Source organism: Dendroctonus ponderosae, unplaced genomic scaffold, assembly GCF_020466585.1.
Source record: "Dendroctonus ponderosae isolate FM_Combo_2020 unplaced genomic scaffold, Dpon_F_20191213v2 Dpon_F_20191213_8, whole genome shotgun sequence".
Classification (NCBI taxonomy): Eukaryota; Metazoa; Arthropoda; class Insecta; order Coleoptera; family Curculionidae; genus Dendroctonus; species Dendroctonus ponderosae.
The window spans coordinates 3,571,818-3,596,972 of NW_026019016.1; the positions used below are offsets into that span (position 1 = coordinate 3,571,818).

At 36.6% G+C, this 25,155-nt stretch overlaps 1 protein-coding gene and 1 long non-coding RNA gene across 3 annotated transcripts in view; one reads left to right on the top strand and one right to left on the bottom strand.

Moving 5' to 3' along the window:
• The first annotated feature begins 122 nt into the window (after positions 1–122).
• The window catches only part of LOC109546465 (irregular chiasm C-roughest protein), a 101,429-nt gene continuing 76,396 nt past the window's right edge, over positions 123–25,155 (top strand). For both annotated transcript variants that reach the window (XM_019917439.2, XM_019917438.2), the window contains exons 1-2: positions 123–514; positions 16,918–16,962. The gene's annotated coding sequence lies outside the window, so the exon portion shown is untranslated. The remainder of the gene's footprint in view (positions 515–16,917; positions 16,963–25,155) is intronic.
• LOC125505494 lies at positions 5,860–12,129 on the bottom strand. Its single transcript, XR_007282216.1, has 2 exons — positions 11,968–12,129; positions 5,860–9,610 (listed from the first exon to the last, which is right to left on the bottom strand). It is a non-coding gene; the product is annotated as an uncharacterized LOC125505494 (long non-coding RNA).

Here is a 25,155-nt window from a genome sequence, read left to right on the forward strand (position 1 = left end):
CTGCATGGCGCTACTTGATCCTCCGAACAAGACTGTTGTTTCTGATTCTGGTATAATTACCCTGGACATGTTGCGTCTCGCTTTTCTTCGAAGATCCGCATCTTTCCGTCTCTGTTTCAGCTTCAATACCGGGATCGAGTCTTCAGTCGGTTGCTGTCGTTCGTGTGAAACGCATTTGCTGTTTTCAGCGCCGCTTCAGTCGACGCCGAGCCGATTCGTTGGACGGGTCTTCAGCGACCAGCGACGCCGTTGTTTTTTTCAGCGCGACGTTATTTCCGCGTTTGTGTGAAAAAGTACTGCGGCTTTTCGAAATTTCCGCACGTGTGCGATTCTCGATAAATTGTAAAACTTCAACAAATGCATAGAAATTGTTGAGGATTAGTTGTCCTGTTCTAACAAACCCCTGTGATACTCTTACTGGTTGGAATTGTGTGTGCTGGAAAAGGAAATTCTGTGATTGTGTTGTGGCCTAATCAAGGATATTTTCCTGTTGGTGATTTTTGAAATTGTTCCTGTGAGTATTCACCAGCAGTTTACCAGGAGCTTATTTTTCACAAAATTTTACAGGTTATTTAAGTAAAGGCAATTATCCCACATACATTTAACAGCTGAATTAGAAAAATCATGCGGCGAATCGAGGAGTTTGATTCTAAGCAAATTGGCACCTTCGCATTTTTTTGCCAAATTTTTAAACTTGGATAGCAATAAAAGTTCAAAACTAAAAAAAAAAACATATAAAAAAGTCAATAATTTTGGCGAGTGGCGAGAGAAACTTGGCACAAATTATCGAAATTTGTTTTAGGCAAGTCAGTATTTGCTTTAATGAATATGATGAATTGAATCTATTGTTTTTTTTAGGGAAAGTCACCATCACAATCTGATAAAAAACACTGAAAATTTAAAAAAAAACGAAATGTGTGTCATACCCTATTCAATTATGAAAAATGTTTTAGATTTATTTCAATTCTCGTTATTCTTTGAGTCTCGAGAATGTGCAATGACTTCTGCCAGCAATTACTGCATTTTTTTAACTTTGAAAGTGCAACGGGAAAAATAAACTCCTCAACAAATTAAATGTTACAGAGCCAAATTTGCGTTAACTTTGGAACAGGGTAAATTCTTATTGCTGTAAGCGATTTCATTTCTGTTTGAAGCATTGTCTAATTCGATTATTTTTGTCAATTTTTCTTTTTACAAAAGTATAGTGATTCAGAGAAACTTCATACGGGGGGAAAATGAAACAAGGCCAACTTTCAGAAAGTTTGACGTGCTCGCAGTTGACCAAAAAAAATTTGTTTTTCAATTTCACAGCAAAGGCATAAATACGTATCTTATATCTTAAATATGTTTTTGAAATTTGAAATAAAGATTTTAAAGATTAATTTTTCCACTAATTATATTTACAGGGTGAGCTCAAAAAATCAGCTTTTTAGTTATGGCCGACAACATTTCTGCTCATGTACCGATTTTCAAAATATCAACCTCATGTTGACGACAAAAATTTAACAGTCGAGTCAAGATGAAAATTTAATATACAGGGTTGCATTAAAAGTGATCTAAATCAGAGCTACCCCCGAAGTCTTGGGTTCTGGCCGACATTCAATGGAGGTGCACTTTACTTTTAAACAGTAAGAAAATCCAAGTTTATTCAAGCAACCCTGTACACCAAATTGTTGTCTTTAGTCGACTAAGTAAGTAAGTAGTAAGTTTTCGTTTCAACATGAGTTCGAAATTTTGAAAATCGGTGCAACAGAAAACATGTTTGCACTGAAAGACCAAAAATGTTTCCTTTTGACCTCACCCTGCCGAAAAAAGAGAAAATTTTTTAAATCGCTTGGAATGATGAGGAACATCTTTATGATTTTGGTCCTGAATTTCGAAAACAAGTCCATTTGTTCAATAGACCGATGAGGAATTGGACTAGAAAGGCTGCAAATATAAATTAAATCGGTCGTAGCAATCCAGTACCAAGTTTAGGACAAATTTGGCGGTTTAACAATTATTTTTCTGAGCAGTTTAGTTGAAGAAACTTCGCAGTGCTTTCAAAAGATTTGAAGCGGACATTAAAATTAATTTTAACATTTGCAAACAATGCTACGTTTCTTTTTTCAAATTTTCTAAATTTGGAACTTTTCTGGAACGCCCGAAGGAAGAGTTGCAGCTTTAAACAAACTTAACATTTTTGTTTAAATTTTCTTTGGATTTTTGCATTTTAGCCGTACAGAGATTTCCCTTTCTCACTTCCTATCCTCACAAAATAACAATTTTTGGGCACTTGAATAAAGCAACATAGTTTTAATGAAAATAACTCAAACTATTCGTAGAAAAGCTTCTGGAACCAGAATTTTTATTTTTTTTTATTAAAGGCGCAAACTTTAAGCCGTTAAAAAGCTAGAAAGATCATCTTCTGCGGAGAGCTGTGGCGTTTCATGCCATAAATAAAATAATAATAAAACTTCATTTTTCATATGTTGCCAAAGTACGTTGCGATCTCATAAAAAAAACCAATTTTCGGGCGATTCCAATGGAACATAATCTAAGTGAAAATAACTGAAACTGGTTGTATAAATACTTCTGAAACCGAGGAACTCTTCAAATGTCTATTACTGAAAGCGCAAACATTAAGCCGCAAAAAAGCTAGAAATATCAACAGTTGCTTAGAACAGCAGCGCTTCATGTCGTGATCAGTGAATAATAAATCGATTATTTTCCAAGTCAACTTTTGTATGAAATACCCACTAGAATGAAGCGTACATTTATTTTTGTTTGGAACTGCGGTATTTTTCAAAACGCCTTCTCGGTTTGAAAAATCTCCTCCTCCATCCGTCAGTAGCATTTATTAAACAGCGGCAAATTTTAATTGTGTCCTGTCACAAAATATCCCGGAGTAAACGAGATATAGAAAGTTATAACTAGGGTGTATGCGCGCTTTCGAAACGATCCCGAGAAATAAACTTTTTGGTGCTCAAAGTTCCGGATTAAACATGTTGAAGTTCGGAACGATGGCAATTATGAGCCAAAATTCAAGTAAATTTTGTTAGCAAATATGATGCCTAATGTAAAACAAGGAATATTGGAAAAAAATCCGCTATTTGAATGGCCACAGAACAAAGCAACTGCCCAGTCATGGCAATTTGGAATTGGGCGCTGTGTGTTTTCCCTCACTTTTATTCCACCATTTAATTACATAGAGATTGGGTCCATTAAATTAATTAAATGGCCGATGATAAGCAACCGTTCATGTTTCTTTCCAAATTACCACTATTAAAAAGGTCCGAAATTTGTTTGCGTCATATGGAGTAAGCAGTTTTTAATAGAATTAGCCTGGCTTGGAAAAGTGGGCGGCTGAATCAAGCTTACAACTAATAGATTCCCGATCAGATGTCTCACTTATCTTCTTCGAGTGTTGACTTTGTTTCGAAGGTTGTCAATCATCAAGGTTTGAATATGCAATTTAGTTCCCGAGCAACTGTTCAAATGCCTCAGGCTTCTAAACTAGGGACTGCATTTTTCTCTTCTTTATGGTCAATAGAATGTATTTGTCCTTTCTAGCGTGCGCTGCTAATATGATAATTGAGACTCAGTCTCTAAGTTCACATTCCTTCTGTACCTACTTTTAGGATGGTGTCGTCAGAATATCTGAAAATGTTCATTCCATCGTACATAGGCTTTATAGAACCTGATTTATTTGAGTGTGTTCTATGTTGTTTTCATTTCTTCTTCTTTGATGGGAATGTTCTGTTCATTTTTTTGGTTTGTTGATTTGATAGTCATGTCGGTTTGGTTCAATCGCGAATTTTTTTTTGGTTTCCTAGCAGTATGCTGGTAGTTTTCCGCTTTTTGTATGTCAGTTACATCACAGTTTCTTTCCTTAAATTGGTTCTTAATAGATTGTTGCTAAATATTGCTTATCAATTTTAACCAAATATGTTCCTTATGTATGCATTGGGCAATTTACCCGACAAAGCAAATCCAATTCAATTTTCAGGCTTTTGGTTAGCAGTAGTAACAAAATCAAAATTTGCTGATCGCTAACTCTTCTAATTACTTACGTCGTCATTTCCCCACAGTACTTTTTGACATTTCTCTCCAATTTATTGAAATACAGCGGCCTAATGTATTTATAATCGTCACATTCAAAGCCATTCCATATCTGTCTGGGCTGTTTCAGTCCTCATTTATCACGAGCAGCGCTAGTTTTACCAGATGTCACGTCCCTAAATATACACTCTGCAATTTTCCACATATTTTATATTCGATTTTTTCTTGGTTTATTGAAAGCTGGATAAATGCACTTTGTCGAGCACTGCTTGCCATATTCCAATGATTTCTTAAAAATTCATGAAATCAATTCGCATCAATCGACAACTGAATTTCTTTGATGGTACGGCAAAAGCCAAATTGGTCTAAGCTTTGTAAAATTGAACGGAATTTACATAAACAATATTGTTAACATCTGGGTACTTTGTGAGAAGGCACGAATGCTGAATAATTGAAACGTAGTGCGCTTAGGATAATGGCACCTAATGTTTTTCCTAATGCGATATCGATTTTTAAATTTGTGCTCGGTTTCATCGAAGAATTGGCCGGTTGCGTGATTTGCCGTACTTTTTTCCAGATCCTACCCTTTAATATTTAAACAACTAATCTGGCTTATGACCCGGCTAGTTGGTATTTGCTAATCCTATGCCCGCATTAAATATCAAGTATTTGCCGCAGCTAGTTTTCACACGAGCTGCACCCGGAGCACACATTGATCTCTTTGAAACAGCAAACTTAGTTTTGTTAAAGCGACACACAACTAAACTGGAATTGTTTATGGGAACTTTGCCGAACAAAATCTATAAAGCAGTTCAAATCGGCCAGCTACAAAGCTGGAAATAGTTCCAATTTAACGGAACGGTACAGTTTGGCGAAATTGTCGCTATAACTTTTGTTATTAGCATACCGTTTAACTCGAAAACTAAAATATCAAAGCCAAATCGAAAAGCGCCTATGCGTGGAATGCTTGTATGCTCAGTTTGGTTTGCATCACTTTGCACAGGCTTTCGAAAGGTATTTTTGTGGGCTTAAAATCTAAAAAATTCGACAATGATTTTCAGTTATAATCGTGCTCACGAAAAAGCTTTGTGACTTGTGATAATTATGGGTTTTTTGCTTGATTCATGGATGAAATGTGTATTTCTGTACATTCATAATTCTCAATTTGCGGCTCTAGCGTATCCTTTTATGCCTGAAGATATTTAAAGTTAGTCAAAGTCGAAATAAAAAAGAATTGAGATTTCAGAGATATGAGAACAACTGTTGCATGAAGCAAGCTTATATTCAAACATAAAAAACAATAATGTAGATGAATGACAACATGATTCGCTGGTTATTAAACCTTCAGAATTTTCTTCTGGCATTATTTGGCATCAAATCCTTTTGAAAATCTTCCTATTTCAAAAACCCTAGACTTTTATATTGCTCGGCAACATCAATTGTGATACGACCTTTCATAACTTCTAAACCAGGTTAACTCTTGTGAACTCACCAAAAAAATTGCAAAAAACTGCTCATCGCGCTTTTGCTTACATCTTCAGAGCGTTGTGCTTGTGAAACGCCAGGTAAAAATAATTTTTCTCAACAGCCCAATCAACCCTAAAAACCTCACCAGCTTCAGTCGCTTTAGAGTGAAAACTCATACTGGATATTTGTTCCTCGATATCAATTAGCAGCAAATGTAAACATAATAAGCAAAACCGAATTATTTAATTCCGAACGAAATTTAGCAATTTTCATCAATCAAAGAGCCCGATTAGGATAATGAAAAATAACATTGCGCGATCTTGATTAAATTCCATAGTCAATACACGGGGATTTTAATTAAATATCTTTATTTATCGTTCACATTTAAAGCAAAGCAAACACGAATGATCATTTATGGCACTAAATATTAATTATGGCCGCTACTAATTCGGGAATGGACGATGTTTCGGATACATAAATCGCGTCCATTTGGATTTCCCGCACGAGATCGTACTCGATGTATTTGGTATATTTAATTTACACAAACAACTTATCTGATTAGCCGTGTACACTAATATTTGCCGCTTTGTTGGATTAGATCTAACCGAGGCCTTTGACTGAGTGAACAGCCCTAGACAAACCTCTATGCCTCTCAACCTGTCGTAGCCTCAAACGCTTTTATTAGCTCAAATATTTTCTCAATGTTATTCCTTGACTCCGAACAGTGATTTTCCTGCTCCGATGAAAATTATTCAATTTCAGTCCACGTAATATCTCCGATGGTCGGACGAGAAATTCACATAACCAACACGCCGACTGCCCACGAAAGGAAATTAGCTCCAAATTGGCTCCTGGATTATTAATAGCTGTTCCAGGAGCTTGCTAAAGCAAATATTCCTCATTTTGTGGATACCTCTTAACAAGAATTTGGCTCGATTCGAGTTGATTTGTTAATGCCAGGAAATTGACAAAAAAATCCCGGATCTTTGAACATCAGAGCCCAGTGGCTTTGAGAACGTATAAAAGATGTGCTGTAGATGAATTTCTCGTCCTGTTTCGCTCTGCAGAATTTCCATATTTCCAGCGAGATTCCGAGCCAAGGACCACTGACTGATATTAAATTTAATAAGTGGAAGCATTGCAAGGAAAGCGGCGCACATTTTTCTTTTCGGGTCTCGGTTTACCTTCCCACATTCCTTCGCGAGGCTTATTTGGATGGTAAAACATCAGCGTTTTATTTGGAGCGGAAAATGTGTCCTCGCGATTTTTAGGTCAAACTTTGAAAACGAAAAATTTTGATTAATTTCGCTATCCGATTTAATTCACGGCGGTAGGGCGTCAACAAACATTTTTCAGACATCCAATCCGCAATACGTTTTGCTGGTAAATACTGACTGTTAAAATGTAACAACTGTACAAAGTAGCAATATATGCTTAACTTGACCATAAATTTGAGAAAACATTAAAAATTCCGTCTTAAAATCGATCATTACAAAGTATTGGCCGATGTTTAAAAGCCTTCACAACTGTATATCGGATTTACGGCAGTTGTACAAACCTGAAATACCTAACTGTGCACGCCCACATGCGAAATCCGAAGATTCGAAACATTACTTTGTCCAAGTTATAACCACTTAATTTTTATAGTGGTAGAACCGGAATTTTTGCATTTTTTCCATCTTTAATGGCCCATCTCGATGGGCTGTAGGAGGCAAAAATATTTGTATTTTTCCGGAGTCAACTCGTAAACTTGTCAGATCGATCTATCAGCCACACACACTCTAATGAATTGTCCAAATAACTGTTAAAAGAACTTACTTTGAAGACAATCGAATATTTTGTTAACTGGCCACAAAATATCTTTATCTTCTTTCAGATTTTGGAGTGGGTTGAGACTAAATATAAAATAAATTTAAAATAATATATACGCAAAACACTATTAAATGTTGGGGCAAGGCACAGGCAGCAGTTCTTCCTGTTTGATCCATTAAGGTGTTGTTTTCGTTATAAAAGTGTTTTGTAACTTTCGGAAAACATGCACACGCAATGTCGCCTAAACCACTGAAAAACAATTATTTCCTAATTACAGCCCGGTCGTAACTGAACGCAAAACTTCTCCCAAAATTACTCCTGGTGTTACCTTGTAATCTGTAGATCAGAAACCGTTTCGTTTTTACTTCGAAAACACCGATTATGCTTAATTATTTTCAGAACCGTTCGACTCTTAAGGGTGGAATAATAAAAAGTCTAGTTCAGATTTTGTAGGTAATATAAATTTGAAATGTTCGACTAGATGTTACCCTAAAGCACGTTCTTCTTTGTTGCAGTAGTTATTTTTAACAATATGGAACGATTCCAAGCCGGGGTGATTAATTGAGTTTTAATGCGCTTTGCAAAACTGCGAGAAATTGATTAATTGACTTTCTCAAATGTGTAAAAATAAATCAAGTTCAAATATTTCATCGAAAATAAGGTTTCATATAAAGTAAATACGTGGATATTTGATTATGGTTTAATAGCAGATGTTCTGCAATCTTTTCTCGCCTTTAAGGCTGCAGAGTTTCAGTCGATTCTTAAACGAGGGCAAAACGATAAGGACAAGTGCCAGTTGGAGAAAGCCAATGAAACTCATAAAAAATTCAGAGATTTTTGTGCAAACAGATTCGACTTTCAACAAGGCCAATATTTGGCCGGAGAGCAAAAGCGAAATAATCTGTAATTTTGGAAGAAGATGCGGCGTGTTTTCGAGACGAGCAATGTAGCCGTGAAAATCCTAGATGCGTAAAATGCGCTATTGTTTCGTTCTGAGGATCCAGGAAAAAGTGTGCGAAAAGTTGCTGAGGTCAAACTGAATATGTTTTTAGTGAATTAAACGATTTCCGCCCGAAAAATTGAGTAGTTTTCTTCCATCTTTGTATAAGCTGACTTTCATTCTGCTCTTGAACTAGCGAAGAATTTGACCACTGAAAAAGTGGCTGAAGTACTGTAGACACCAAATAGTCCCGTTGAGGAAAAAGAGGACAAAGGCACAAGCAAATCAGATCAAGCGACAAATTACACTGAATGAATAAGTTGAAGAATTGGCAATAACGAAACCACAGTGCTCTCAAGAGAGGAACTCATTGTTAGTTGAAGTTATTACTACACTTCGAGTTCAAACTCCAGTTCGAAAATCAAACGCTTTGTTGCGAAAGGGCCAGTTTCGGATACTCCGGACAAAACAACATTATTTACACAAATGTGCTTAAAGTCACACTAACCAGAAGGATCAAGAGCTGCCGAAAAAGTTTTGAGGACTGTACCGGAGGAAGGCACATTAACTTTCCACCCTGGAAGGTACAGGATGAAATTGATAACTGGAGTGGTGTCTCCTCAAAAAGCAGGAGAATTAGTGCTGGACAGTATGTACTTTGGTACATTTTATTTGTTTCATTGAATTTGCATGTTGTTTGGGTACTTTCAAGGGTGTAAAATTGCGAATTAGAAAACTAGTAATTAATTTTCCCTCACTAGTCAGGCTTAAAGATTCAAGCACTGCGACGAAACCCGTCACCCTTAAGGGAAAACCAAGTGAGTATATAGATTAAACTGAAAATCCCTAGTCATTAAACGTAGCTCAAGAGCGGGTGGAAAATGTGCGACACGCATGCGATCAATTATTGTTTTCTCTTCGTTGGAAAGGCGCGGCTCTGGGGTAAAGTGTTTGGCCCCCGTTTTCAACCCTTTTGTTTCGGCCTTCTGTTGCTTTGTTTTTGATTTATAGACGCATTTCGACGTGTTTTGCTCTCAGCATTGATTAATGTGGCCCATCGTATAACGATATTTTGCGAAAGTGTGTAAATATTTTCCGCGGTGGGCGTATTAATTTATGCGAAATTTCAAACTCTCTGCTGCTGATGCTGCTGCTGTCCATTTACTGGATTTCATCCCGCTCTTGATTGTCTAGTCCACTCTGAGAATTCATTAGTTGGACAATGCTGGCCAATTAGTACCTGAGGTTCTAATTGCTTCCAAGTTTGTAGTAACGTGGGTGTAGCCATTTATTGGTTAGAAGACTATTGATATATTTCTATGCTCATGCATCCTGTTTCGTCGCAAATGCCTGAAAATTAATTGCAACTAATTATGGATTTTGCAACAAAAATTCCCGTTTTAAGAACCAATTTTTTCAATGTTTTTGAGTAATGGGCAATTGACTTTATAAACCGAACATATAGGATTCGGTTGCTGCCTTAGTAGTTTCCATTTATGGCGCGGGCATAACTAATTGGTGAGTTTTCAGGCTTTCAAGTCGACATGGAAATTTATTTTTTCTCGGCGTTTTGCAAGCACGAGTGGCATCTTCACTTCTGCTTTCGAAACGCCAGTAAGAAATTCTTTTCTGCGACAGTCCGAAAGCACTAAAAAAATGACCAATGTCAAGCAGTGGCCGCGAAACTTAACTCTGCTGCTAACTCGAGGAATTTTGAATGATTTACCTCCAAAATGCCATATTCATACAGGCTATTTATAATACATAAATACATCGGGCCATTCACCGCAAGCAGAGCACTCAAAGCTCGCTTTTATCCTCGTGTATTTGAAAAGAAAAAAAATCGCTCAAGTCTAAAGGAAAAAACTTCCGCTCTGCTCGAAAGATGTTATTGTCCTCAGAGGAAATATCGTTCATACATCACGCACAAAACGGTTATGATAAAAACGGAACTTTTGTTTTGGATACTTTTAAGACACCGGATTCTGAGCGTTCAATTACAAGGGCGGTTCGTCGCTTTGCCTGTTTTACCGTAGTTCAGTCGAGTATTTTTTGGCTGTTCTTCCCCAGTCCAAAGTTGATTAGTTTTAATGAAAACTTTTTAATATAACCAAAGCGCTGTTTCACCCGCAATCACTCGCTGGCTGGTTGACATCAAACCTACTTTCGAAACTAGGGCAAAATTAAACTGTGTCCTACTTGGTATATGCATGGCCAGATTAAAAAATACCCTGAAAACGGGGCAAAAAATTGCACACATTGAAAATTTAATTTTCCATTGGTTCAAAGGTAGAAAACTGCTGCGCTGATGTTGACCAGAAAATTGAGTATCACTATCTAAAAAAAAGTCAATTTGCCCCATTTAATTTTCGCAAACCAACACACGTTCGTTTTCGACAATTTTAGGATCTTAGATTGTTTTTTTCAACGTTAATAAATACCTAAGCAGGCTTGCATGGCAAACTGCACTTAATAGAGGTTAATTTTTCTATATTTTACTCGAGTTCCTTCGGTCACATCGCAATTTTCCCATCTTCCACTACCAAAGAATTTAAATTTGTATAACTGTATTTTAGAGGAGACATTCAAGAAATTTCAATTCGATCAAACAGCGAATAAATTCTTATTTCAAACGCGATTAGTTCGCTAAACGGTGAAACAATCAGGAAATTCTTCGCATTCGACGTTGAACAAATTAGTGGAAGGCTTTTAAAAAATTAAAATTGTTTAGTAATTGCTGAATGCTGTGGGAAATGGAGAAAACCGCCGGGATGTCGGGTTTTATTGAAGGCGACTTGAAGAATCCGAAAATATTTCGCACGTTGAATTGAACTCGTTAAATTAATTTACCGCCATTAACTGATGTGAAATGGCGTTCAGCTTCTTAGTTCTGCATGAATCGCTCAATGTCTTCAGTGTTACTGAAATCAATTGCAGATGTTCTTGAAAAGGGGAAAAAATTCGACAAAGAACCAAGTAACAGCAACTTTCAAGGATGATATGATATGATGATATAAAAAATGGATTTTGATAATGATTAGGCATCGATCTTTCGAATATGTTAATTCAGAAATATGTTTCCGGAAAACAAGTTTCAGGTTTCTAGTTCCGCCTAATGATGAGCCGTTAATCGAATACCTTTTTAATGAAACGTCTCTAATATTTTATCGATTGTTTTAGCTGTTTTATACCACCAACATGCCAAAGCGATAATTCTAAACCGTGTATATTTCGGAATACTGTATCAAATGCGCCACTTTGTACAACTAAAAGCGAACAAAGTTTGCACCAACTCCTGGGGCGCAACAATTAACTTCCAAATCACCTAAAGCTGAATCCACTGATCTTGTTTAACCCATGTTCTAGCTCGAGCCCAGAAACGAATCAAGCATTTTCTTTCTGGCATCTTCGTAAAGCTTTGTTTTAGGTTGTTTGGTAATAGTGTACTGAATAATATTTTGTCAATGTATGCTATGGAAAACTGCATAAGATTCAATGAGTTTGTCTCTTTAAATAAATGGAAATACATTGTTTGCATAAGTAATTTAATATTTAAACCATAGGTAAATCGGGCTTTGTTAATGTTTATCACCACCCAAAGCGAGGAATATTCATAGTGAGCCGCTAATTGCCTAAGCAATATTTCTAACGAAACCTCTAATTGCAAAACATTGGCAAACAAATCCAACACAAGCTGGTTAACTTACCGAACAACCACATTAAACCGTGATATTTCTTGGCCAATAATATCAATTGCCTATTGGTACTGTAGTCGGCCATACTCCGTTTATATCGAATGCACATCTATAGTTGGTCGAGGCTAATTTTTAATTTCGATTAACGGTACTCGGTCGACTTGAAGATGACAACTTAAGTACCCAACTCGCATGAAAAACTAGTTAGTACTTCCTTTAAGATGTTTACCATCTTTTTCTGTTTACACTGTTTTTAACGTGCCTACCTCAGCTAATGGTGGAGGTTATTAAACTTTATATGCACATAACAAACAGTACCGACTTACAGGGTGAACCATCCCGAAATATTCAACTTCGTTCGGTTTGGTTTGTCCCCACTGTTTTCAATTAATTTCCTCTTAAGTAAAATGATCTGGATTGAAGATTATACAATCATTTTACAGCTGTTTATATAAGTAAATCTATGATCCTTTTCAGTTAGTAGCAGCCATGAATATGGGATGCAAGCATTTATAGATTTTCTGGACGCAACATAGTCAAAATGAATTGTCCACGAGCCGGATGATAAATGAAAGCAAAGTAGTCCTAACCTATTTTTAGTCCGTTCCCATCTACCTTGCTCTAAAAAAAATTTATCATCCGAAATTAATTCGTCTGGAACGCACTAAATCATCCCCCGGGGCCGCATTTACTTGATGCTGGAGAGGAAAATTTCCACGGTCACATTCCATCGGTTTGTGAGGAATTTCATCAGATTTGTTTGCCCGGTGATACGTCAGGGCCCCGGAAATATATGTGGAAATAATTTTAAGGGCGGATAAAATATGGATACTTAGTTTGACGTCGTGAAAGTCGTTCGGGGGGCGGACGATGTCCCGATATGAAATTCCTTCTTGGATTTTACTTCCGTGGTTTGTACATCTCGAAATTATCAGAAAATGTCGCCTATGATGTAATTCTAAGACATTCAGTTCATTGTTCCATATAGAATAAGACAGATTTACTGTCCAACTCTTTCGATTAATTGAAAAATTGCCATTGCCATTTACGCAAAAGTTTTTGTTTGCGGAACATTTAACATCACTTGCCACTTGACTTACCTGATTAAGGAAAATATTCAAAAGTCCCAGCATATGCATTAACACATGCCAGCTGACCCAAAACACGTGAATGGCCCATACTATATTGAATATTTGTCCTTCTAATGCAACGAATTTGCATAACATCGAGTGATTGTTTTAAATTAGCCCACGCACAAAAGTCCAGCGGGCTCAAGTCAGGCGCTTATGCAGGCCACTCAAGCTCACCAAGCATTTTATTAGCTAGCTATTTTCGTTTGCAAATAAGATCAAACTTCGCTTACATCTTTCAAATGAGAAACTGTTCAATGTGATACGTCTAGTCTAAATGATGTCAAGATGTTGCATTTTCGGCTTGTGGTAGCTAAAATTTGTTGAGTCGAATTGAGGGGATAGTTGCGCATTTTTGAGTGATGACGGCCATATCATCAGCTAAACTAGAGGTGGTATCGATTAAATATAATGCAAGTTTTTGCAACAAAAATTTTCTTGAACATGCGAGTAATATTATCACAAACCGATTAGTATTCAGTGTTTATTTTCAACTGACAAACTAATGTTCAAATAGTGAATCAAGGCAGGAAAAATGACCAACGCTGAAAAATAACTTCATCGTGTCAAAATCGGTAGTCTGAGCAGAAAATCCGATTACGTCGGCATGATTTTCCCCGCTAACGCGCAGGATAATTCGGATGCAGATCAAAAATTAACTTTTATGTGCAACATTTCTCCGAATCAGGGGGTGTTTATCGTTGCCAGATACAACAACAAATCATGGCGTTAAGAAGGAAAAATTGCTATTTTTGACCTAATTTCACCATTTGCTAGCTTGCAACTGACACTAGTATTGCAGGATGTTGGATTTGTGATGCCATTTTTTCAAGATTCAATTTCATTAGGAAAATTTGATTCAAAAAACCTTTCCTATTGACTTATAACTAGATTAGAAGGAATAAAACTTTCCACATTTTTTTAATTCCGCATTCACGCAGTAGCAATGCGTTTTCCCTAAAAGACATTCGTAATTTTTTCTGCGCGTATCCCGGAAGGGATGGTTTTGACCGAAAAACATTGGAATAGGAAAGCTAACAAAAAGAGGGGACGGTTTAACTTTAATGTAGTCCCTTTTTTGTGACGTGTTCTTTGTTACAACCGATAAATAAAATATTACAAGGGTTATAAAGGTATGTAAATGTCTAAGGTCCATGGGTATGCATAATTCAATGGATTCGGTAGAAAAGTTCTGTTCGGATTTGTATTGGAAGGTTTTTTTTCAGCACGTTTATTGAATGTGTGTGTGTGCTTTACGCAAGTAAGGCTGCTTTTTCGTTTAAATTCCAGAAAGTTTTGATTAATTTCCCACAATATCAGTAAAGGAGTGTTTAACTGCTTTGTATAGATGGTATAGATTTAACACATTTTAGCGTTTCCGACGGCGACGTCTTATTTAAGAATAATTTAGGCGATTCTCAGTTCAACACAAAAACATCCATCAAAGCTGGAGAAAAAGAACGGTCGACCAACCTAAAGACGAATCAATCGATTTATGCTCTGCCGAAACTAGAAAAGCCATTTTTCATGTAAGCGGGGCTCTTGAAAGGCCTTCTATCTATCTATCTTTGCTAAAATGTGTTCCGACCAGCTTTAAGCTCTCTAGCTAAAATATGCCGAAACTCGATAGATTTGCCTCGGGATTTTTCATTCTTTACCTTTGTGGTATTGCCAGTGATTTGGGAAACTTCGTTATTCCTCTTTGTTACTAAATAAGAAAAATTAGGGACTGGCCAAATGGGACTCTGGCAATTTTGTTGCAGGACTGTCTACCACTTTGTAAATGAAAATCTGAACAATGGACAGCATTTTATCGCAAATTCATTTCTGTTGCGAAGTGACAAACGCCCAAAATCCAGTCTTTAACTTAAAATCTATAGTTAAAACTTGGCTCTTAATGAAGCCAAGTTGCTTTTAAACTGGGTATTTTTTCAGGCTTGCAGGTTTCGTGGAAAATAATTTATTCCTGGCGAGCGACCTGCCCCTTCAGACGTGGTTTCACTCTGACGATTCAAACCATTCATATTTGCAAAACTTCAGGAAGAAAGTCTTTTTGACAATTGCCTAAAAGCACGACAAATTCACCTACTTTTTCCAATTTTCAGATCAAAGTTGCTTGATGGTTCGGTTTCAATTAGTAACAACCACTTGTTCAACACAGCGGAACAACAGACTTTCTTGTAGAAAAACTAATTCGGCTCCTTCCATATCAATGCCAACTTTTCGTTATTACGCATACTGGAACTGATTGAAGAAGAAACGCAGCTGAAATATTAAACAATCGGAGATAAACTTCGTTTCCGAGCTGGATATAGTTAAAGGAGGAGCGGTCGTATTTGTTTCAATTTTACCGAAAGGTACGGTTATGCCAACACAATAATTTAAAGGTTGTTGTCTGAGAAAATATATATTCGCTCCCCTGAACAAGGAAATACCAGCGGCGGCTTTATTCAAACTTATTAAAGGAAAACAAACACGGTGTGGTGATGTTATTGAAAGAGGGCCGCGTGTTCTAAAAATTCTATTCCGACACAAAAGAGCATTTTTTTGTTGTCGTTTTGTTTGGATTTGTTTAGAAAAAACAACGCCCCATATGATAACAGCACGTATATGGATACTACACAATGGGGCCCGACAGCGGGGATAAACATAAATTTACTACTTACTATTAAAACGATTGTTTGTGATAGTGGTTTCTTAAAAATCCATATATTTGAACCGAATGGCTGCAAACTTCAATTTTCTACCATTGTGACCCGAGATATTGATGTGTGACAGTTCTGTATGCGAAAAAAACGAGAGAAAGGAACGAGAAAGTTCCGAATTATCGATTGGGAACCGGCCCGACAAAAAGTCCGTCCCGATTCAGAAAACAAATAAACTCAGCTGGGCGCAAAAAATCGCAAAATTTCTTCGATTTGCAGTAATTTATTCGACTGGAAAGATCAAATCGAATTAAGATTACCGTTCAGATATTAAAAAAAGCCCGAACGATTACGAGACGAAAACCGCAACTGCTATCCGTGCAAGACACAGACGATTAATTAGAGCCTGGAAAGGTTTCGAGAAATCAAATAACTTGACCGTGTTTAATTTCGGTTGCCACGTTTTTAACATTGCAGATTATTAAGTGGATGGCGATTTAAATGTTTGCTTTTTTAATGAAACATTTGTTCTTTTAGGTGAATATTCATGCAGAATCACTTTTTATGTGTCGAAAAAAATTTCAGTTATTTGCAAAGGTTACTAATAAATAAAGAAATTTACCACAAAAGAATCATATTAAAATCCAGTGTTCTTAGGAGAAAAGTGTCAACTTAAAGTAGGCAGTAGAAAAGTGTCTTAATCAATTAATTTTTTGATCCACCTTGATTTTGATCAACCTGCTGGGATTCGAGTTGATCGAATCCAAGAGGAAAACATGAAATGAGAACCAATATACGGGAGCAAGGGATTGTTTTTATATTTGATTGGCAGATACGTCGTATCTGGTTTCGCTTTCCTGCTTTTACGTTTGATTAATGCACGACTACAAATCGCTATTCTAAGAACGTATGGCGACTCGCACAAATAATATATCGGTCTCGACCAAATACCTATATAATATAAAAGAAGCCGGAAAAGTCCAGCCTGTATAAAAGGCGAATTTTCCTTTGGAAGCGAAAGGAAAGGTCGCTCAATGGCGCAGATCTATTTAATTTATAGGGTCCAGGTGAAGGTCATTCAACAAAGCTGAAAAATCTACTCAATTTTTAAGCCCTGGTCGATTTTATTTAACAAAAACCACCATTTGAAGATTCCCTTAAAATCTAAAGCATATTTTTCTTTGCAGGAGCACAATCAAACGAGGCATATCGATGTAATTCCAGGCCGATCGGTAAGTTTATTATCATTGAAGTAAAAAACATGCAGGAGTAACATGATATTCAAGGAGGCCTTTCAGGATATATACGTTCTATTTCTACTCGAAACCCTCTAAAATTAGACATATTTTTGTCGTGACGCCGTATCGATGTCGGGTCGCAAACACGTTAACACTAACGGCTTCTAATATTTTTCCCATCATTTTTTTTCGGGTGCATAATCAGCATCTAAAAATATCCGACACTCACACACATGAGTCGCAATAATTGCGTCCTCTCGATTTGGACTGTGAAATTTAAGTTTTGAAATGATTTGCGAATTTTTAGCCAATAATTTTACAGGATAGTCGAATCAGATCACATACTTATGCCAATACTTGCCATATATACGTTTAGAAAACTGGATACATTTGTAAAGGATCTCTCGTGATAAAATCGTGATGAAACCAAGAGAAACACCCCAACAACCTAAAAGAACAAATAAGGCAGAAGTGACTAAGTGTGACTTTCCTAATGTAGAAACTGGATTTGGAAAATGCTGAACATTCAAAAAATCAGAAAAAATAGCAAGGAGTTGAATCTTTATGACAAATTTGTCGAATTTAGTTAAAGCTCTCATTTTACCAGAAACGTTACTGAAACACAATATGAATTTTTTATGTGAAAAACGTCGGTAATTGAAAACGTCTTGTCTGATTTCAACCAATAAAAAACCGAAGCTGGTTGCTCGATTTTTGGCAAATCGTTTCCCAGGAGGGAATGTATTTGAAAAGATTTAATTTCCTGTATTAAATTAAATAAACCTTACCCCGCGATTGCCAAAAATACCCCCTGAATAAAACCGGCAGTCAGCTTTAATTAACTTTTTCCATTAGAACTGAATTATATTGTATTGGGCGATTATACTGCAGAAATAGCAAAAATTTACAAAATTTTCGTTGAGGAATCTGTGTGTTTTTTGTCAAGTATCAAGCGGAAAATGCGTCTAATTTAATCGAGAGGATTCCGGTTCAATCCCTTTTGTTCGTTGATATCAGAATATTGCTCGAAAGCAGATTCTCCAAAGCTCTGAAAGCCACTTATGACAACAAGTTATTCGTTATAAATCCTAATTGACATTTTCGATAACGGAAAAGTTCGAAATATTGGACTCCAAAATCCACTCGAGACCGATTACAAATGGGAAAGAATCCCTTTATTCCTGCAAAATCGGATACCGTCAGGGCTCATAATCGTTGGGAAAACGAACAAAACTGGAAATCCTTATTTGTGAACTACCAGTTTTTATTCGAATACCTTAAATATTTTATAAAATTAACTGTTCAACGTTGACACGTAAATTATTCAGAAGGTTCTCATAAAAAATAATCAGCAAACGCTTTTTGCTTTTCCAGAACAAAAGCTTATTAAATTAAAGCCAATATTCCCTACATTGGATGTTCAATTAAATAAATGTCCGAGCTTAAATGCTTCTTTGGGAGGCATGCATTTTTTATTATTATTATTGGAAAATACCTTTTACTCTTTATTGTTATTATCGTCGATTCTGTTATCCCCCGAGTTTGAAACGGATCATTTGCTTGGTTATTGTTTAACTTTCTGAGACTAAACCTGAAGGCCAAATAGAGAACTTTTGTACAACTCAACCAATAATATTAGTCATGAAATATACTGGATTTAATAATATGGCATTGGAAACATCTAGGCCTAAGCGAAAAGCCTGTGGTGAAGTGGAGTTTAAAAAATAGCCCCAATCCCTTTGAGCTGTCTGCTGATGTGTCGTTACTCAGGAACTATATGCACCTAATAAAACTCTCGAGTTGCCAATCCACTTTCCTCAAAGAATTGATAGAAGGCATTTTACGGCCGCCATAACCGTTTCCCGTTATTAGTGAGACACTTTATTACCGAAATAGTAACGAACCCATCACGATTCTCTCTCGCACCAGTTCAGAGCCATCAAAAGTGAATATCTCGAAACGTACATTTTCTTTACACCTACTGTTATAAAATTTAACAACTAAGATACCTATGTCTTTGGCAGTAAACCAGACGATATTAGACGATAAATTCAGTGAGGAGCACCCCGAAGTCATTTAATAAAGGTTATAACTAAAATAATTCCCGGATGCATGCTGGATATTCGGGAGGTGCATCCGTGCAGCCTGTATTTTGTGGTCGCAGTTAGTTTCTATGAGATTATTATGTAAGCACTGGGTATATGGGCGCAATTTATGTGCACCTATCATTCTTCCAGGATGAGGAAATTTCGCTAGCCAACGCTCATTAACATTCATTTTTCAATTTTCCTCGAACACTGTTTGAATGGTCGGTGCTTTCCTGTATGAAGTATCAACTGGTGTAATCGGTGATTCGACTTTTGCGCCATAGTAAAACCATAAAGAACAAGCGTATGGAAAAATATCTAGCTTTTACCGTGTAAACCTTTCTTTTCAGCTTACATAATATGTGGGCGCGGAAACGGGCAGGTATTGTACTATTTTCAAAATAGAAGCAGTAAAAAGTGTATCTAAGCTGTGCCAAACCCTGCAAGTACGACACTGGCTTGGAAGGCAACAAAAATTTTACAAATAATGAGTTTACAGTTCGAGGCATCAAAATTCTTACATGAACAGAACGCTGATTTGATTTAGAAAGCTAAAAAGTTAAAGGGGAATCTGACGCCCAACTTTGGCATCAAATTCCCTTTAAACTTTTCAACATTCGAACTAAAGCAGAGATCTGTTGGTGAAGTTGTGGCAATTCCTTCCGGCCCGACACTGGTTCAAAGTTTAAACTGTTTTACACATATCACTTTTTTTTCAAAGTTTCAAAAATTGCCACCTTTCCAGGCTTGGCCTCATTAAATTCACACCCGAAAATAATTTTTTAGTCTATTTAATCTTAATGCAAAAGTTTCCAAAATCAAATCATGTGGAAGGACCGAAGCTGAGTTGAATAATTGACGAAAAATGGCGTAAAGGGCGAGTTAAAAGTACGCTCTAACATTTATTTGATTTGGACAAAATGCAGGTTGAAAAATCATGCTAAATGGATACCAGGGATAATTGAATTCTCCTTTAATTTCCGCTCAATCGATTTTCGTGAAATTAATGTCGAGGCGGCCGTAGACAACGCGAACATCCAATTATGAAGGAAACCAACGCATCAATCCTGAATGAACTGCCAGACAAGCATCTGCAGTTTTAACTTTAGCGTGTTGTGTAGATTTAAAGCTATGATACTTCATTTAATCCCACACCGCTGATTTTTTCTGTTACATTTGCTGGATCAGTCGTGATGACGTACGAAGAACAAACGTTCCATGTTTGTTTCCCGAAAGCCTCACTCATTACGCCTCACTTATGGTTAATGTTATTTAATTTTCCCGAGTAAAGCCAGTTTTGAAATTACCGAAAATTGTCGAACATTGACAAACTTAAGTACATTTTAAATATACGTCTCCAGCTGAGATCGCAGAGCAAACAACCGATTCCGTGAAGGTAATTGGTGAGAAAGTCGGCTTTTTTCCAACATCTTCTCGTCGAATCCTCCACTAAGCGAAAATTATCTTTGTTTGTGAAAAAGGGGGTATAATCGATCGACCACTCTCTGTCTTGCGACAGGCAACTAACTAAATTATCCTCGAGACTGAAAAAGCTTGCGTGACGTCGCTCAGGAACATTTTCCCATTCCGCACCTGTGGGTTTGGATATTTTCACAGGTATGTCGTATAATTACGCAATTGGGATGATTATTTTAAATATTTTGGTATATTGTTAACGCTTTAGTGGAACGGGCACGGGTATCCCAAATACCCCCAATTTTTTACTGCTTTTTTCATTATCTCGCAAAAATGCAAGGAAGCGAGACCACCAACAAGTCTTCAGTTTAGGACCTTTCTTTAAGTTTAACTTCTTTCACCAACTTGAAATCAGCGAAAACATATTAAAATACTATTTAATTTTTAATTTATAGCTGCTTTAACACTCTAGGGTTTTTTCTGTTGGTGTTTCTCTCGCCTCTTGTAAATGTAAACTTCCAAGATGTCGTCGCAATTTTCCTTTGTGCAGCATCAAAAAGAAATTTCCACGGTTTCATTTAACTCGAACTGCGGCATCTGTAATAAGTCGACCATTTACGTTATTAGCCGGCGAACAAAACCGGAATTTTGCGCAATGGGAATGTAAAAAATGCGGAAAGCAAACCTGGTAGAGATTTAACAGACTGTTGGGGATACAATACAATGCAATATATGTCTTGGGCGACACAAAGGATTCGAATTGAATTGAACGAAATATAAGGAATGCGGTATAAAGAAAGTCTTCTTAAATTTTTAAATGGGCCTAATTTTGTCTACGGAGATGGCTTATTATTCCGGGCGAAACACTCCAGGCAGTTAATAAAAGAAATATGGGACTTTGGCCGTTTTGCTCTCTCTCCTCGTCAACGAGTTACATTATTAATTTATGGTTTTTAAATATTCCGTTCAGTCTTCGCAATGAACAGCTTTGGCCCTTAGCCCTAAATTGAAACTGCCAGGAGTTTTATTTTAAAAATTATGCAAAATTCATTTGGAAGGAAATATGAAATTTTCAGCTGTTTTGAGTGAGTTTCATTAATTTGCAAAAAATAACTAGGGTTGATGAAATAATGCAATTTGAATACTAAATTGATTTCCAGTCAGAAATGTATCACTGCAATGATGGAAAGCTAAAAAACCATTATCCATTCACTTCGAAGGGAAATCCCCGATGACAAAAGATTAAAACACATCCGGGTGCGAAGGCCAAAATTTTATTTGTAGTCGGAAACTTATTTCGCCGCTCAACTTGCCTCTTTTGTTTTAAAGATTTTCAATTTTCACCAAAAATGTACACTGGAGTGCCGGGGAAACTTTAATTTCGGCTTTGCGGAAATATCTCCGTTTTATTTGCTTTTCAGAGGGAGAAACCGCTTCACGCCAAGCCCAATGTACAAACGTTCAAAAATACGAAGAGAATTATTTCGCTTGTACATCGCGAAATTTGCCAAACGTTATTTCAGTCTATGAATACAGTTTTAGTTAATTCGTGTCACATTGGTGCGGCTTTATTTCGTAAAATTCCTTTAAGGATATTGCAGAAAGTTTTGTTCAAATGCGCTTATGAAAATGAAGAAATAGTATAGGGGTAAATTGCGAAAAAATTGAATTGGGTTTGTTCGACCAGTACATGAAACTGGCCAGGTTTTCGAGCTTTCAGCAGCCCGTGGAGAGGAATTTCTTCCTGGCGTTTTACAAGAAAAAGTGGTTTTCATCTTCAGATGTTGGATGGTTGGAAAATATTTACCTTTTGATGGGTTCCATGGAAGTTGCCTACTAATAAAGAGCGGAATATTAATTTTGAAGTATTTGTTATACTCCAATAGACGCACAGGAAGCGATCGTCCTTCTGCCAATAGAGTAAGGAAATGCAATCGAAAACTGAAAATAAATGTTTAAAATAAAACTGATTTCAATTGCGGGTTTTATATGGTCGGTAGGTATACGAAAAATAAAGCCAAAGCCGCTGAGAAATTCCATTCAATTTGAAATCTCAAGACATACCGAAAGGAATTAATACCGTGAACTTCTAAAGTAAAGAAAAGCCCCCCCCGAACTCTTATATCTCTTTTATTAACTTCTTCGAGTGCTTCCTGCGGAATAATACAGCTTCTTTTCTGGCAAAATTAGCTTTTTAATATTTTAGAGGAACTTTCGAAGTGCACACTGTTCTAATTTAATTGAATTTGTTGCCGAGACCCACACATATTGCCTCGTATTGTATACCCGATGTCTGCTAAGTCCCCTTATAACAGTACATGTTTGTTCTGGGATCCTCTGGACTCTTATTGTTGGAGAAACCATGAGGACAATATCCTTTTGTTATAGTTTATTTAATTCGAAATTTCTTGAGCGAAGCCCCAACTAGTATGGAATTGAAAAATTCAATGCAATTTGCAAATAATCATTCTATCCACCCAACCATGTAAAGCTATTTCGTGAGTTTTCTAAAACCCGTCCAATCTACCCAAATATAAATTCCATATAACTGCGCCTAATAAATCATCGGAGGAATATTAAAAATTATTTTTCTATAAGCTTCTTTCTAGGACGGAGCGCCATTCGATCGACTATAATCCGTTCACGTTTCCACATGTTTGGTCGGTGGAAATTTCAATTTTCCTAAATATTTTAACGTTTTGCTTTGGTTTTCTCGACCAGAAATTGAAAATTTGCGCTTAACGGAAGCTGCGAAATCGCAATATTCATGCACATTCAGCAGGCGTTTGCTTTCCTAGAGTTTCGAAGTTCCTTACAGCAACTTTACCTCTGATAGTCCAAATAATTTCTCCCAACTGAACCGAAAGTCACAGTTAACGGGCAATAGAAGTCAAATTCACAAATAAACAGCAAAAAAGTTGATTGACTACCACATGCAGCAGGTAATGTTGGGTAATTCAAAATTAGAATTGCAGTTCCAAAACTGATTTTCCAATTAAAACTGGCCCTGATTTCCATACAATAACATGCGCCCAATAGGCATTGTTTATCATTGCTCCGAGCCGTGTTTCATTAACCATTCTCCCAATTAATGCATAGTTTTTTTGTTGCCTTTGTCGTGTGGACCCAGAAACAAAAATTAGCAAATTATTGGAAATTGTTCGGGTTTTTTTTGAGAAGAATGGAGATTCTACAAACATAAAGAACTCATACTAAAAATTGAGGAAGATTATTGCGAATAAACACAGTCACATATTAAGGTCTATCCAAAATCATTCTCTGTTGAGTTTACCCACACATTTATGGCTTATTTTTGGTCTAGCTCAACAAATTCTTATAAATTAATCGCTTGCAAAAATATTGACGAGTACATTTTCCCAATCGAATCCAAAGATAAAACAAGAAAATAAAATTGTCAGATAAATACAAGCTGTGCTGGAAAATTGTCAATTTTATCTCGTTAAATATTTAATTTGTTCGCAAGGAGCGAAAAGAGGAGAGACAATTTCCTCATCTATCTGTGCAGCTTTTTATCGGCCACTTCATAATGCCCTCCCAGGTTGAAACTGCGCCTTTCTGCCTTATAAAATTTGCAAATTTGACTCCACTTTTTACTGAGCCTTTACCAATTTTTCAACGATTGGAATTTGCAGGTGGTGCGATATTTCAGAGTCAATTTGGAGAACGGGATGGGTTTTTATTGCTTGCTGATAATGTCGATGTAATATACTTTGCTCGTTGTACTTCTGATGGCTGTCGATTAACATATTGAGGCTTGACTAGGAAAATTACCGTACGTTAGCTGTTCCTGCCAGGAATATGAAATTTAAATTTTCCAGCTACTATGCAATTTACTTGTTCACATATTATGATTCCATTCCATTACTCACCGAGATTACCTGACTCTTCATATCGTCAGCGTTCCGGATTGCCAAACAAAAACTTAATACGTCTAAGTTTTCATTTTTCGCCCTCACCTCAGCTCGGATATATAAATATGAAGTTTTTCGAATAGATTTATCTCTGACACAGACATACCAACCATTAAATGTGTCCTGCCTGTGCGAGAAAGATTAGCTTGCTTATAGGAAAAGTTCGCTTTCAACTGGAACATTAATATCGCAGTTGATTATTCAAACCTCAAGGTACTGGAAGCTCATTAAACCGTACTGCTACTTATTACATGCCTTTAAAGGTCGAACCTGCACACTTGTATTGCTGCCAATTATGCGCTGACTATTAAAAGTTTGCCTGACTAATACATAGTTGAAAGTTTCCTAGTTAGAAAATTTTGGCTGCGAATTAACCCTAACTAAGATAAGCTCCTATTTGCACGTAGTTGCTAAAAAAATTTGGTGTCAATAAATCCCTAAACATTTTAGTGGTGAGAACTTTTCTTTAAAAGTTCATTGCGCTTTTAATTTGTATTGGCAGTCTAACCGGCCATTTGGACATAAGCCAATTCTCCATGTAAAAATGCTTTAAGCCAGTAAAAATTTCATAAAACTCGTCCATAAACTTTTCAGTTCGAAAGTAGACATCAATATTACATCGAAAGGAATTAGTTTCGGCTTTAAAGTAAAAAACTTTGCCTTGGCTGGAACTTAGTAAAATATGCTTTAAAGAAAGCATTTCATATTCGTGATTTAAGTTGATTTTACAACTCTACGAATAATCGATTTGT